Source organism: Cetorhinus maximus, unplaced genomic scaffold (genome assembly GCF_964194155.1).
Source record: "Cetorhinus maximus unplaced genomic scaffold, sCetMax3.hap1.1 HAP1_SCAFFOLD_864, whole genome shotgun sequence".
Classification (NCBI taxonomy): domain Eukaryota; kingdom Metazoa; phylum Chordata; class Chondrichthyes; order Lamniformes; family Cetorhinidae; genus Cetorhinus; species Cetorhinus maximus.
The window spans coordinates 143,764-153,345 of NW_027596806.1; the positions used below are offsets into that span (position 1 = coordinate 143,764).

Below are 9,582 nucleotides of genomic sequence, written 5' to 3' on the forward strand. Positions count from 1 at the left end.
CCTTTCCAGGGGATTTTCAATGCTAAAAATAGTTTTCTTACAAACATCTGCTTTCTTTACTTTTCAACATGTACATGTTCCAAAATCCAACTTTCTTTCTTTCTCTCTCTCTCTCTCTCTCTCTCTCTCTCTCACTCACTCACCCGCAGCAGCTACACACAAAAAACACGCACTCTCACCCAACACTCGCCGGCAGGGCCGGCAGCAGATTGGACGCTACGTCCAGATCCCTGATGGAAACAGTTAAGGATGCCAAGCTGCACGACGTCTTCAGCAACCCTGCAGACCGAGCGCAGCGTAGATACACCTGGTCGCGGCCAGACGGGTCCATTCGTTCCAGGATAGACTTCCTGTTTGTGTCCCGTGCATTCACAGTCAGATCCACCGAGGTCAAGCCGGTGTTCTTCTCTGACCACTGCCTCCTACTGGCGGACTGCCACTTGGAGAAGGACCTGAGGGTGGGCAGGGGGGCATGGAAGCTAAATGTGCAACTGCTGACCCCAGAGAACATTGAGGAGCTCAAGAGGGATTACAAAGGTTGGAGAACCGTGAAACCCCTCTTTGAGTCCCTGACACACTGGTGGGAAGCGATCAAGGGAAACATCAAGAGGTTTTTCATCCTCAAAGGCACCCAGAAAGCTAGAAAGGAACCGAGGGAAATGTCCCGACTCCAGAAAAAGATGCAGAATCTGCTCCGGCTGCAGTCGATGGGGGTCGATGTCAAGGAGGAGCTCCAAGAGGTGAAGGGCCAGCAAGCCTCGCACTTTGCCTCGGAGGCCTCCAAGATCATCTTCCGTTCCAGAGTCCGCTCCGTGGAGCAGGATGAGACGTGCTCACGTTTCTTCTTCCAAAAGGTACACAGAGAGCGCTCTGTGATCAGCAGCCTGAAGGAAGAAGACGGCTCAGTAAAGTCATCACGGTCCGACATTCTGAGGATCAGCAAATCCTTTTATGCCGGACTGTATGACGTGAAGCCCACGGACAGCACGGCCTCCCAGTCCTTCCTGTCCTCTATCACGGAGGTCTTAGACCACAGTACGCGGGAGAGCCTGGACAAACCGCTAACTCCTGATGAACTGACTAAGGCCCTCGAGTCCTTGGAGAAGAGTAAAACCCCCGGAAGCGACGGCTTGCCGACGGAGTTGTATTCGGCTCTGTGGGACTTGATCGGCCCAGACCTGCTAGGAGTGTACGAGAGTATGCTCCTGGCCGGTAGTATGTCAGAATCCATGAGGAAAGGCATCATCACCCTCATCTACAAGCACAAGGGGGAAAGGGAGGAAATTAGAAATTGGCGACCCATTTCACTGTTGAATGTGGACTATAAGATTCTGTCCAAGGTCATCGCCAACCGGGTCAAATCCGCTCTGGAATTGGTGATTCACCCTGACCAGACCTGCTCTGTGCCAGGCAGGAAGATCTCTGACAGCCTGGCGCTGCTCAGGGATACGATTGCCTATGTACAGGACAGGGGGGTGGATACCTGCCTCATCAGCTTGGATCAGGAGAAGGCCTTTGACAGAATATCGCACACCTACATGGTAGATGTGCGCTCCAAAATGGGGTTTGGGGAGGGAATTCGAAATTGGATCCAACTGCTCTACACTAACATCAGTAGCGCAGTCTCAATCAACGGGTGGGAAACAGATAGCTTTCCGATTAAATCTGGAGTCAGGCAGGGCTGTCCTCTCTCGCCTGTTCTTTTCGTGTGTTGCATAGAACCCTTTGCCGAGTCCATCAGGAAGGATCCGGGCATAAGAGGAGTGACGATCCCAGGCAGTGGAGGCATTCAGGTAAAAGCCTCCCTGTACATGGACGACGTCGCCGTCTTCTGGTCGGATCCGCTGTCGGTGCGCAGACTGATCCACATCTGCGACAAGATAGGATATAAAGCAGTGTAAAGTAAGTTAATAACAAATTGAGAAAGTAAATATGGAACACAAAATATTTTAAAACGAGGGCACAGGTTAAAAACATGATCCTAATTTCTGTTGAACTGAATGAGGCGAGTCATTACAGTGCGTGACCGATTTGTTTAAGTGTGCGGGCCCATTAAATTTTTTGCACAGCCGCGCAAATTTAAAGGGGCTTATGTAGCGGTGTGTCTGTGAGGAAACGTTGACTGTGACCTCTCCTCATATCTTGTATCCCACTGTGAAACCATCTTCAGCTCCCAAATTGCACTCAGACAATGTGCTATATTTGCATATTGTGCAGGAGTCGGGGGAGGGGTCATGGGGCTGCCCCTTGTCTCTGTACTTGAAAACTGTCTCTAATGGCAGCCAGGCAGCAACTGTTGTGCTTACTCAAAGCCAACCTGAAGAAAAGGCAAGACATGTTGGGTGCTGAGAGGGAGAAGCATTGCCACTTTAGGTTCTACTTGGATTTTACTGAGGTAAAAGGTGATTGAAAAAGTCAAGCATTTCTCCCCTAGCAGTTACCACTGAGGACAAATAATAGCGAGCGCTGATCTGTCACTGAGCACTGAGGCCGGCCAAGGGGAGGCATCTGAAAGCTGCAGAGAAAGCAAGAAGCCAGGATGGACGACTGAGAATACAGAAAAATACTGGCTGAGGTAGACAGCAAAAACTGTGACACAAGCTCAGGTAAGCGTGGTGTTTTGCAGTTCAAGTGCATCACTTTGTGACAGTATAGATATTTTTCACTTTCCTAGGATAAGGCTGTTCCCTTTCTAGAAGTTAGAAGCAGCCGTGCAGATGTATTTTCTGCGCTCCTTTGCTTGCCTGCTGAATAGGACTGATTGGAGGTGAAAAGGTGATTAAAAGAGAGCCGACATCATTGCAGGCTGGCAGATACTGTGCTGTGCTGTGCTGTGCTGTGCACGCAGGTGGTTTTGTTGTTTGGCTTGTATGTGACTTCTGGTTGAAGCTGAAAGATTTCTAAAATTTTGAAGGAAATAATCTTTGAGAAGGGGAGAAACATTTTCAACATTTTAACAGGATCTAAGGCTGTTCACTGTGTCGTACCTGTACTTATCCTTGCTGCCACCTGTCTTCTCACTGCTGATCATCATCTTGTGTTATTATAATGATATAATGCATTGGACCTATTTACTGTGACTTCATAACATGACACATTTCCCTTCTGGTGATGTCATGCTGACATCCCGTAAAGGAAATAGACCAACAGTCAGCCCAAAAGAAGGCCCAATGCCAAGCAAAGGAAGCCCATAACGAGGATGCTAGACAGCTCGTACAAAAGAAAGCAGGGCATCAGGAAACAACTCAACAGCAGCTGACGTAGTACTCTCCAGGTTCAGTGCAGGAGAAGTACTGGAATCAGTAAAAACTAATGCCCCTACATGTACGAACATACAACTTAGGAGCAGGAGTAGGCCACTGGGCCCCAAGAGCCTGCTCCACTATTCAGAAGATCATGGCTGATCTGATTGCAACCTCAACCCCACATTCCTGCCTACCACCGATAACCTTCCACCCCGCCTTGTTAATCTATCCAGCTCTGTCTTGAAAATATTCAAAGACCCTGTTTCCACCACCTTTTGAGGAAGAGAGTTCCAAAGACTCACTACGCTCTGAGAGAAACGCTCCTGACTTTGCCTTCCCTGTAGATGTGGAAGGAGTTTAGCTGCATGCCAGGTCAGCCGGCAAGCTCCACAGACTGATCGGCGCAGGCTTGGAGGGCCGAAATACATGTTCCTGTGCTGTACGTTTTTTTTGTTCTTTGTTCTTTGACTGCCCAAACTGAAAGCAAAGACAAAAATACAGCAGGCCTCGATCGAAGAACTCCTCTGCGCTGTGAGCTAGTTGCTCACACGGAAACTCAGCTACAAAGACTCGTGGATTGTCTCTCATGCCTGTCACGTGTTCTCCCTTGTGACTGACCGTTTCTCGAAATTTCCCATTACCTGCCAGTTACACGACACATCTAGCGCAACCATTGCAGGAAGGAACATTGCAGACATTTCAAAATGGTCATAACAGACAGTCAGACAGTGCAATGGTATTTAAGTTGCCTACATAGATCATGTTTCACTCTGAGGTGCTTCAAGGCAAAAGTGATACATGTAGTATTCACTGGAAACATTCACCGTGTGTCTTACAGCCCGAGGAGCCTATGCAAATCCCAGCCCCTTGGTGCACTATGGCTGAAAGGTCGTAGACAGCCACCTTTCCCCATTGCGCCTCTGCCCCAAACTTTAGTGCGTCCCTCAGCACGTAGTCCTGGACCTTGGAATGTGCCAACTCTTTGCAATGGAAGACCAAGAAGTTTCAGGCAGCCAAAGAGCGTCTTTCACCGAGTTGATCCTCCGGCTGCAGTTGATGCTTGTCTCGGCGTGTGTCCCTGGGAACAGCCCGTAGAGCACAGTGTCCGGACCTGTGTCACGGAACTGCTCGGGATGAACCTCGACAAGAACCACGGCCACTCTCTTCAGACCTTTTCTGCAAAGGCAGATTCCACAAGGAGGTGGGCAACGGTCTCTTCCCCACCACAGCCACCTCGAGGGCAACGTGCAGAGGGGGTGAGGCTCCTGGCGTGTAGGAAGGACCTGACGGCAAGGTCCTTTCTCACCACCAGCCAAGCTACGTCTTTGTGCTTGTTGGAAGGTTCTGGTGATGAGGCATTCTGCCAAATGACCCTGACAGTCTGTTCGGCGAACCATCCGACGGGATCCACCATCTCCTTTTCCCGCAGGGCCTCTAGGGTGATACGTGCTAACCACTGCCTGATGGACTTGCGGTTCCTCTGCATAATTTTTCCACACGGGACAGGTGATATGGCACTTGGAGCTTTCCGTGGCAGCGTGACCAGACCCATCCTTCGCAACACCAGGGACAGGTAGAACCTCAGCACGTAGTGACGCTTGGTGTTTGGGTCTACACACAGCTTGATACAGCCATACACAAAGGTGGCCATCAGGATGAGGGTGATGTTGGGCATGTTTTCTCCCCCTTCATCCAGAGGTTTTTTACATCATGTCCCTGCAAACATGGTCCACTTTTGACCTCCAGACAAAGCGGAAGTTGGCTCGCGTGATCGCCACAGCGCAGGAGTGAGGAATGGGCCAGACCTGCGCCATGTACAACACTGAGAGTGCCTCACGCCTGATGAGCAGGTTCTTACCCGCAATGGAGAGGGAGCTTTGCTCCCACAAGCCCAGTTCTTTTCTCACCATGGCTACTCGCTCCTTCCAGTTTCTAACGCATTCCCTGGTCCCTCCGAACCATATCCCCAGCAGCTTCAGGCAGTCTGACCTGCTGGTGAAAGGGACAAAGCTTAGTTCAGTTCCCAAAGGGCACGGCCTCGCTCTTGCCACGGTTTACCCTTGGCACCCGAGGCCGGTTCGAAGTGGTCGCAGGTGTTGATCGGTCTGCGCACCGATGTGTGAAAAGTGGGGAGTTGACCGTACTACCGCATCACCACACTGCCCCAGGTCCAATAGCATGGCGGAATGTATATACTGTAAAGTGCTTACTTATGAAATGTCAGCAAAGTAAACAAGGCTTGTGACGGCCTGTCACAATGCTACACCTTAGAGCGACAGCGCTCAGTGCAACCACTCCTTCACCAGCAGAATTACAGTGCGAACAACCCTTCCCAGTCATCATTGGACAAAAGGTATGACTACAACACCCAACCGATGGAACATGAAATCCGGCAGAAATCAGCAGCATCTGTCCAGAACCATGATCAGATCAAGTACGAGCACCCATTGTGAAGAAACCGATGGCGAATCAGGGAAGTACCAGAACAAGAAACACCAAGTAACCCCATCGCAAGCAGAACGCGATCTAAGACACGATCCCAGCGCAAGACTCCTACAGACAACCAGAATTGTGAGAACGTACGGCAATCTCAAACCAACTTCACAGTATCAACGAACCACCATTCCGTCCCAGGGACTCATAAGGTGATCACTTTGTACAATTGTAGGTTCAAACACAGAAGAGCAATTTGTTGTAATGTAAATAGTTCTTATTATTTAAGGGTACAGCTTGGAGTTGTTGTGGTATACCTTTAAAGAGCGTATCTAAAATTGCTGTGCATCGCCAGGCAGGGTGTGACGTGTATATACTCATGTATAATTCTCGGGCCGATGATAGGAGCTGTCCTAGAGACCTAGATATTGTTGTATATATTTCATCTCTTCAAATCAAAGAATTGAGTTAGCGATCCTCTTTGTGTCGTCGGTGTGTTTGCGTAAGGTGGAAAACACAACATGGAGGACCCCCATTTAAAGTGAATGGCAAAAGAACTAAGGCGACATGAGGAGAAACCTTCTTGCGCAGCGAGTGGTTAGAATCTGCAATGCACTGCCTGAGAGTGTGCTGGGGGCACTTTCAAGAGTGGCTTTCAAAAGAGAATCGGATAATTATCTGAAGAGAAAATATTTGCAGGGCTATGGGGAAAAGGCAGGTGAGTGGCACTAGGGGAGTTGCTCTTGCAAAGAGCTAGCACAGACACGACAGGCCGAATGGCCTCCTTTTCTGCTCTAACCAATCTAGGACTCTATGTGTGCAGCTCTGCACACTTGCTTGCTGCATTGTCACTCACGCCCTGCAAGACACGCAACTGCTTTCAAAAGCTTCTTCCACAGCAGCCTCTGACACTGACGTCCATGTGGATAGGCACAACCCTCTCCCATCTGATTGGTGGAATACTGCCGATCTACATAACTCTGATGCAGTCTCACTGAAAGAGAGAGAACAAAGGCAACTTTTCCAATTAGAAATCCCGGGACAAATATGCCAACAGTGAAACCGTCAGTGCTTAGATATATATATACATAAGTCTTTGAACGCTGTCAGTCTGCTTTAAAGGAGGGAAGGCAGATGGCACTCGGGGAAGTCAAGGGCGGCGCCGGCATCGCTTCTCGGCCTTTTGGCTAAGATCAAGTGTAGTATCTGTTCTTATCAGTTTAATATCTGATACGTCCCTTATCTGGGGACCATATATTAAATTGATTTTTGGAGCAGGGAGATGGAATAGGGGCTTGCTCCGTCCACTCCACGCATCGACCCGGTATTGCAGTATCTCTGGGAACGGTGCACCCTCCCCTTTCCAGGGGATTTTCAATGCTAAAAATAGTTTTCTTACAAACATCTGCTTTCTTTACTTCTCAACATGTACATGTTCCAAAATCCAACTTTCTTTGGAAAAACTCAGCAAGTCTGGCAGCATCGGCGGAGAAGAAATCAGTCAACGTTTCGAGCCCTCATGGCCCTTCAGCAGAACTGAAGCATAGTTTCAACAAGGGAGAAATATAAATTGGTTTAAGGTGGGTGGGGGGGAAGAGACACATTGAGGGTGTGGTGTGAGCAGATAATCAAAAGATGTCAGAGACAAAAGGGTCAAAGAGGTGTTGAAGGTGGTGGTCTTTGTCTGAGAAAAGTGCTAATTAAGAATGCAAGACAGGATATTCAAAGTACAGCTCTAGTGGGGGTGGGGTGGAAAGACTAAAGGTCTTTAGTCATTCTTAATTAGCACTTTTCTCAGACAAAGACCACCACCTTCAACACCTCTTTGACCCTTTTGTCTCTGACATCTTTTGATTATCTGCTCACACTACACCCTCAATGTGTCTCTTCCCCCCCCACCCACCTTAAACCAATTTATATTTCTCCCTTGTTGAAACTATGCTTCAGTTCTGCTGAAGGGCCATGAGGGCTCGAAACGTTGACTGGTTTCTTCTCCGCCGATGCTGCCAGACTTGCTGAGTTTTTCCAGGTAATTCTGTTTTTATTTTGTTTTGGATTTCCAGCATCCGCAGTAGCTTTTAGCTTTTTGTTTTTATCCAACTTTCTTTCTTTCTCTCTCTCTCTCTCTCTCTCTCTCACTCACTCACCCGCAGCAGCTACACACAAAAAACACGCACGCTCACCCAACACTCACAGACAGCACTCTCATCTCACAAACACTCTACCTCACTTATACAAAAACAGCTTTCACTTGCAAATACACCTCTCAAACACTCTCTCAGCTGCACCTTTCGCCTCACAACATTTTAAACCAGCTCTCTGCTGCCGCTGCCGCTGCTGCTGCTGACACAGCAACAATCAAAACTCACACCTCAAAGCTCACACACTTTACACAGCTACTCCGAAACCTCTACATCCACATTCACACAATCCTTACATTGCACAAGGAGCCCATTCCGCCCGTCGTGCCTGCACCAGCTCTCCCGGTGAACATTTCACCTCGTGCCTTTCTCCTGCCTTCTCCACGTAACCCGGCACATGCTTTCTTTTCAAATAATCATCTCATTCCCTCTTCAATTGAACCTGCCTCCGCCGCGCTATCAGGTGGTGCATTCCAGACCCTGACCGCTCGCTGCTCCTATCGCTTTTGCTTCTTTTGCCAGTTACTTTAAACCTGTGCCCTCTCCTTCTCGATCCTTGCCCCGGTGCAAACAGTTTCTCCCTATCTACTCTCTCCAGACCCCTCATGATTTTCAATACCTCTATCAAGTCTCCTCTCAGACTTCTTTTCCCCAAGGAATACAGTCCCAACTTCTCCAATCTTACTTCATAACTCAACTTCCTCGCCCCTGGAACCAAACTCGTAAACCTCTTCTGCACTCTCTCCAATGCCTCCACTACCTTCCTAAAATGCAAGTCAAAATGCAATCCGTCAGAGTCGGCATGGCTTTACGAAGAGTAAATCGTGTTTGACTAATTTGCTAGAGTTCTTTGAAGATGTGACAAGCAAAGTGGATAACGGGGATCCTGTAGATGTAGTATGTCTGGACTTCCAGAAGGCATTTGATAAGGTGCCGCACAAAAGATTAATACACAAGATAAGATCACACGCAGCTAAGGGTAATATATTAGCTTGGATAGAGGATTGGCTAACCAACAGAAAGCAGAGAGTCAAGATGAATGGGTCTTTTGTGGATGCCAAGCTGTAACTAGTGGGGTGCCACAGGGTTCGGTCCTCGGGCCCCAACTATTTACTTGGATTCAGGAGTAGAAGGTACTATAGCTAAATTTGCAGATGACACCAAAATAGGTGGGAAAGTAAGTTGCAATGAAGAAATAAGAAATTTACAAATGGATATGGACAGGTTAGGTGAATGGGCCAAAATTTGGCAGATGGAGTTTAACTAAGTTAAATAAGTTTAATAAGTGTGCGGTTATCCATTTTGGTCAGAAGAATAAAAAGGCGACTTATTATTCAGATGGAGAGAAACTTCAGAAATGCTTCAGCACAGAGGGATCTGGGTGTCCTCGCGCACGAATCGCTGAAAGCTAGTATGCAGGTACAGCAGGTAACAAGGAAGGCAAATGGAATCGCTTCTCGGCCTCTTGGCTTAGATCAAGTGTAGTGTTGCAGGGGCGACACCATGGTCCTGCCATGGCAAGGTCGGGATGGAAGGGCGAAAACCAATCGCAATCCGAATTCATACCGTGGGTTACCTATCACCGTCCGAGTCACGGTGAACCACAGCGACGAAGGAGGATCACCTATGGATCGGGGCTTCTTCACCAGGAGGATCCTGTTGAAGGCGTGCGGCTTCCAAGCTACGGAGATCTTCACCCTGCACGACTCCCGCAAAGGTGGTTATTTTGACGTGACGTTCAAGCAAGTGGCAGACTGCGTCCG

General features: G+C 48.6%; 1 non-coding gene across 1 annotated transcript; it reads left to right on the top strand.

Annotated features, from left to right (window-relative positions):
* Positions 1–6,845: 6,845 nt before the first annotated feature.
* LOC144674953 (U2 spliceosomal RNA) lies at positions 6,846–7,036 on the top strand. The gene has a single exon (XR_013574708.1). It is a non-coding gene; the product is annotated as a U2 spliceosomal RNA (small nuclear RNA).
* Positions 7,037–9,582: the final 2,546 nt, after the last annotated feature.